This window comes from Nerophis lumbriciformis, linkage group LG23, assembly GCF_033978685.3.
Source record: "Nerophis lumbriciformis linkage group LG23, RoL_Nlum_v2.1, whole genome shotgun sequence".
In the NCBI taxonomy this organism is placed as follows: Eukaryota; Metazoa; Chordata; class Actinopteri; order Syngnathiformes; family Syngnathidae; genus Nerophis; species Nerophis lumbriciformis.
The window spans coordinates 20,453,657-20,460,000 of NC_084570.2; the positions used below are offsets into that span (position 1 = coordinate 20,453,657).

Genomic DNA, 6,344 nt, shown 5'->3' on the forward strand with positions numbered 1-6,344 from the left:
ACCGCAATAAACGAGGGACAAATGTAGGTTTCAAACTTGGCGTTTCCACATTTTTAAATGGAAAGCCCATAGTTCAAATCAGGGGTGTCCAAACTTTTTTTAACCAAAAATCAAAGACTGCAAGGGGCAAATTTGATATTTTAGATTTTGTTATTAAAAAAAAAAAAAAAGCATTGCCAAATTGGAAATTATTTTTTTTAAAGGGGATGGACGTCTGGGAAGTAACAGATGCGTAAAATCGCCTGAGCCTCCCCTGAAGAAGGAGAGTTCAGCAACTGAGCCATAGAACGACTGTAAATATGTATATTAGGAAGTTCTTTCGACAAAAAAGTACCGCAACAGTTTGACAACAACACCAGCTGTGATGAAACGGGTGAATATTCAGGTTTGTGAATCGTATTTGAAGAATGTTCGACGTTACTCTGCTACCTGGCTCAGCTTATTTTCGGGCGAGCAAACACATTACAATGACTTGTCTGATCTAATTGTCCATTCGGGCTCTCAAACCCATCATCATTTTGCATTGTAGAGCAGAAGGCTTCTCCGAGATGGTATCTAATTTGCGATTCAATTCCGAGATCGCAAAAGTCTGACTGCCCACAGCTGTGCTCATTCCATCCATTGCAAAGAGCAGCCTTTAGGTTCCTCGAACACCTGCCGTCGTAGTCCGAATTTGTCGATAAAGCAGAGCGATGCCTAATCCAATCAGCAGATCTGATTGGATTCCAAATAAATAGATATCTTCCACGTCCTCGGCGGAAAGAACTGCCAGGCACATGACTCGCCACTTCTCCCAAGAGTCCCTCACGTCTCCGGCAGCAAATGTTTTGTCAGGACAGGCGGGTTGCCCCAAACCTGTGCTTGTCCGTCAAGAAGATCTTGTCAATTGAGTTGAGACAACAGTTTGAAGACATGTTTAGATTTTCAGAGAAATTCCACTTTAAATGTTAGCATTTAAAGTGGAACTGCATTTTTCTATTCATTCGCAATCCTTAAGTAAGACAAGAACACTTTTTTTTTAGCATCCTAACTCATAAATAAACACTAGCAAAAGTCAGCTAACAAAGGAGCACATTCATAAGAACATGTCATATTTTTGTATTTTGCTCATTTTAAGCATATGGTGATGAATTAATTCCACAGATGCACACAGCGTTCGCTTTTCCCTTCAATCAATCATTCAAAGATTATTTATATAGCCCTTATTCACAAATGTCTCAAAGGGCCGCACAAACCACAACAACTTCAACTTCAACAACAAGAACACTACGACTACAAATGGCATACTTCATGAGAGACAACAAAGACTACTTTGGGACAAATGATGATCAAGAACCGTATATCTTTAGCCAGAATATAAGGAGGATGCACTACAAGTTTTAGAAGCTGTGTGCTAAACACAGCCAACTTTAGTGACACACTAAGCATCATGTAGCAGTATTGCTAAGTACTGAACAAGAAATACAAACTACAAACGTAATAAAATAATTACTTACAGTACAATGTTTGCTCTCACTGGGATGCTGACTGATGGAAGATTAATATCCTCCCTTTTAGATGAAGAATTATTCATAATCCCCACGAAGGGTAAAATAAAAATAGATAGATAGATAGATAGATAGATAGATAGATAGATAGATAGATAGATAGATAGATAGTACTTTATTGATTCCTTCAGGAGAGTTCCCACAGGAAAATGCTTTTCTTCATGTCTTGCTCGCTATCTACGGGTATAAGTTGGATGCCAAAGTTAACCAACTTCTTGGTTTATGGCCACAACCTTCTACTATCCAGGTGAGAGGCACGATTTATAATTAGAATTAACTTTCATCAACTCAGAGGCGACGCAGCAGCTCACCAGCTTAATATGTCAAAAATGATTTGTTGCGTTAGCACTTATAATAACAATATCACTAACCCTTGGTTAATATTTAGATCCCAAGATACTGTTGACTTGTTATTGTTGACAATTTGTAGATGTTTTTAGAGGGCTTTATGGGCACTCGCAAACATGTTAGCATAATAGCAAATGCTAACAACGCTAGCTTGATTACATCACAATAGCACATAGAAAGAAAGCATGAAAACACTCCTACAGACATCACACATGGGACAGTTTAGTAAGTAAGAATTGTTTTAGGTATATTTTAAACCTTCAAATGTTGCTGGGAGTGATTAATGAAGAATCCATACGAGTAGAAACGCCATGGACGGCGAGAAGATTGAACGGCAATTGTACTAACCGGTCCATAGCTCAGTCTAAACTAGTGGTTCTTAACCTGGGTTCGATCGAACCCTAGGGGTTCGGTGAGTCGGCCTCTGGGGTTCGGCGGAGGTCAAAACACACCCGACTCATCGTGTAAATACAAACTTCTCCCTATCGGCGTATTACGGATACGGCAACAGCTGACTGGTTTGCAGGTGTGTAATTTGTTGTGAGTTTATGCACTGTGTTGGTTTTGTTGTTTGAACAAGGTGATGTTCATGCACGGTTCATTTTGTGCACCAGTAAAAAAAACATGGTAACACTTTAGTATGTGGAACATATTCACCATTAATTAGTTGCTTATTAACATGCAAATTAGTTACATATTGGCTCTTAACTAGTCATTATTAAGTACTTATTAATGCCTTATTCGGCATGGCCTTATTATAACCCTAACCCTCTAACCCTGACCCTAACCCTAACCAAATAACTCTAAATGAAGTCGTTATTACTTAGAATATGTTCCCCTAGTGTCCAAATAACTCTAAATTAAGTCTTTGTTACTTAGAATATGTTCCCAATACTAAAGTGTTACCAAAAACATATAACTTTGTCTTGAATTTGAAAAAACTAAACATTTTATTTTTCACTAAAGAAGGGTTCGGTGAATGCGCATATGGAACTGGTGGGGTTCGGTACCTCCAACAATGTTAAGAACCACTGGTCTAAACAGAAGGACAAAGCAGCACATGCAGTTAATAATAATAACTGGGATTTATATAGCGCTTTTCTAAGTACCCAAAGTCGCTTTACATGTAGAACCCATCATTCATTCACACCTGGTGGTGGTAAGCTACTTTCATAGCCACAGTTGCCCTGGGGTAGACTGACGGTTAGCAAGCTCATACAAAAGATAGTGCCATGGTACAAACAATATTACACCTATTCAGTGTATTTACTTTGTTTTTTTAAAGCTACTTGCATTATGACCATCAGCTAAGAAAAATCCATAAATTAGCCGCACCGTTTAAAGCCTAGGAAAAAAGTAAAAGCTTATAGTCCGGAATTTACGGTCTGTGTTCTTGTCTTACATAGGGATTGTGAATGATAGGTAAAATCCCCAAAATAAAGTGCAGTTCCCCTTTAAAATGCTAATACTAACCGTCGGGGGTTTTAGCACGGTTATCATTAATACCATTTAACGTTCCATTCCTAGTTATGCACAATGTTTGGTCGCACGATAACCAAAATGGTTTACGAAAATTGGGGGGGGGGGGGGGGGGGAATCTGTTGGAGATTTTTGTCAAAAACCGAATCATCTGACAACTGAGACGCACCACTTTATGCCCCGGGGCTGCATTTTGGACACCCCTGTTGTAAATATTCTCTGAAGAATGTTACACGCAGGAGACGAATGTTCTCCATAGTAAAACAAAGCAAATTCCTAAAATCCAGAACGAACACATAAGTGGTTTAAAAAAAACTACTAGACTAATATGCTAGACATTGACCAAATAAATCAGTTCTCGAATTCGAACAAGAGCAAATGCAAGATTGTCCATATCCTGTTGACGCATCCAATACCAACTCATCCAGTGCCACCTACAGCTCAGATGTGAGATAGTTTTTTCATTAGTTTGTTTCTTCTGCTGTAATCCAAGCTGTTACATTGGCAGGAGTCAAAACACGCCTGCTGATTATCAGCTCTTGATCACACGTTGCTAGGGTGCCGTATAAACGCTACGTGACGGCCGCAACCTGCAAGGATTTTTAATGGCGGGGAAGTGATTTTGGCATCAAACAGGGTAAACAGTGTGTGTTTGGCGTCACGAGTCGTGCAGTGTAAAGTACACACACACACACACACGTACAGACTATACTTGTTGTCGATGGGGAAGAAGAGCATGCAAAATAGAATAGGGCGCTTTTCATTCAGTTTCTTCTCCGAATGTGTGAGGGTTTGCGAAGAGCGCCTGATGCTAAGGTTTGTTTCCAATGACTGAGCAGATCTGTTCTGCTTGGAAGTGTTTGAGCCTGCAATGTAGGTTTCTTCTGCAGAGCACTACAAGTTCCAATTGTGTAATCCCTGAAAACGATCGTAGTAGTACAGTGGGACCTTGGGATACAAGTTTTTCTGGCCAATTGTCACGAGCAAACATTTGGAGTTACGAGCCGCCCCACTGCTCGTTGGGGTAGCGAATTCCACAATGAACCCTGGAAAAATCAGATCAAAACATACTTACCGTATTTTCCGGACCGATATATAAGCCGCACCCACTAAATTTTAGAAGGAACCATTTTTTTCCATATATTAGCCGCACCGGACTATAAGTCACAGATATATACGTTGTGAATTGAGTTATTTACACAAAAAGATTTTGTAAATGTTTATTTACATACCTTAATTGTTTCCAACTGGTGCCTGTGACACGGCAGTAAAGCGGATGATCAAACAAAACAGAAGTCATCGTCATGGACCCACTAGATGCAGAAGCTAGCTCTCCAATCAGCTAAACAGACTTAAATAAGTCTGAACAATACAAACAGAATGCAATTGTAAGTTAATAATACTAACACAGACACTCATAAACGTGTTAGCATATTAGCTCATCCTAACGATGCTAGCTTCATTACATTACGAAAGCACATACAAATGTGCATGGACACACTCCTACAAACATCACACATGGGACGGTTTAGAACCGTAAGTATGAGTTGATTTGGTTATATTGTAAAACTTACAACCGTCGCTTTGGGTGACGAATAAAAACTCCAAACGAGTAGAAATGCTATGGACGATTAGAAGACTGAACGGCACTTATGCTTCCGGTTCAAAGCCTTAAACAGCAGGAAGCTATGTAGACATTCACCCAGAGCACCTGCAGTGAGCAAACTCCTCCAAAAGATGGCGCCATAGCACAAACAATTACGCACCATTCCAGTGGCTTTGCGTGTTTTTTATTAAAACGATTTGCATTATGGCCGTCAGCGAAGAAAAGCCCATAAATTAGCCACACCGTTTTATAAGCCGCAGGGTTCAAAGCTTTGGAAAAAAGTAGCAAGTTTTAGTCCGGCATTTACAGTTCTTGCTAGCATTAGGGAATAGCTGAAGATCAACATAACTCGGTTTTTTCCAAGCATTGGAGGGAAGAAAGTGAGCGTTAAGGACAGTGCTGTGAAAAAGAAGCAGATGATATTCATTGAGTTAAAAAAAGATATTGAGCATGTAGCATGCCGAAGCAGAACTAGTCGATAACGCCAGCCAACGACGTTAAATGATATCTAAACGGCGGACATGTATCCATGAAAATATGGAGAAGCTGCTGATGGTGTGTTTTATGGAAAATCAGCTGGAAGGAGACACCATAGAAGTTCACTCTACAAATACTGTACATTACATTACTTCATAAAACTACTGCAGTTGTTAACAGTACATTTGATTTCATTTTTTCATACATTATTATCTAAAAGTTGGTTTTGCTTTTTAAAAGGCATGTTAGATGTTAAAATTGTGGTGTTTGGGGGGGACCAAGCACAGAATAAATGGACTTTATTTCATTTCAATGGGCGACGCTGTTTCGCAGTACGACTTTTTCGAGGTACGAGCGCGTCACAGAACCAGTTAAACCCGTATCCCGAGGCTCCACTGAGTATATTTTTCAAAAATATTTATTGTAACGATATACCTATTTCATCTACCTTTCAGTACATTATATTTAAACTTATAGCTTCTTCATTACAGTATTATCATCTGTTTGCATGGATTGGCTGGGAGAAACCACACGGCTGCACTGCCTTATAGTGAGTCACGTGGCCTCCATTTCTATTAAAGTCACCCAAAGTAAAGGTGCGGTTGCAAACTAAAGCTATCATTTCCGAGATTGAAAAACGAGTTAGTTTCTACGGTGCTACGGTCCACTTGCTGCCAACACGTCAGTGCGAACACGCGATGGAGTCACATGTTCATCAATCGGCTGCTAACACGGTGCAAACATGTGACACCTGCATCGCGACGGTGCAAAAAGGGCAGATTTTTATTTTTTTTCCAATTCTACGGTGCAACTTGATTACTGCCTTTAGTTAGTGGCCACACGGACCACTGCTATGCAACTCTCCCGCGCAGGGAGATGTGCTTAGT

The 6,344-nt window shown here is 39.9% G+C and overlaps 1 protein-coding gene across 2 annotated transcripts in view; it reads right to left on the minus strand.

The window, feature by feature from the left end:
• Nucleotides 1–6,344, minus strand: part of gckr (glucokinase (hexokinase 4) regulator) — an 87,650-nt gene that overhangs the window by 66,473 nt on the left and 14,833 nt on the right. The gene's annotated exons all lie outside the window — the stretch shown is intronic.